Consider the following 588-nt stretch of genomic DNA (forward strand, 5'->3'; position numbering starts at 1 on the left):
TTAAAACAACTTAAATGCCCATCAACAGATGAACGGATGAAGACACTATGGTACATTACACAACGTTAAAGGATAACGATGAATCCACAAAACACCTCATAACATGGATGAAGCTGGAGGACATTATCCAGAATAAAATAAGTCAGTAACAAAAGGACAAATACTGTGTCAGACCACTATGATAAAAAGTCAAGAAAAGGTTTACTCACTGAAAGAAACATACTTTGAAGTTTACCAGGGGTGGTTGGGGAAGGAGGGTAAATCACTAACTATAGGTTGTTGTTGTTAAGTGCCGTCGAGTCGTTTCCGACTCATAGCAACCCCACGCACAGCAGAACAAAACACTGCCTGATCCCGCGCCAGCCCCACATTCCCTGCTATACTTGAGCCCATCATTGCAGCCACCGTGTCAATCCATCACGTTGAAGGCCTCCCGCTCTTTTGTTGACCCTCCACCCTACCAAGCATGACGTCCTTCTCGGGGAAATGGTCTCTTCTTACAACATGACCAAAATAGGTGAGATGAAGTCTGGCCATTCTTGCTTCCAAGGAGCATTCTGGCTGTACTTCCTCCAGGACAGATCTGTT

Source organism: Orycteropus afer, unplaced genomic scaffold (assembly GCF_000298275.1).
Source record: "Orycteropus afer afer isolate SDZICR_OR568_19922 unplaced genomic scaffold, OryAfe1.0 scaffold00003, whole genome shotgun sequence".
NCBI lineage: Eukaryota > Metazoa > Chordata > Mammalia > Tubulidentata > Orycteropodidae > Orycteropus > Orycteropus afer.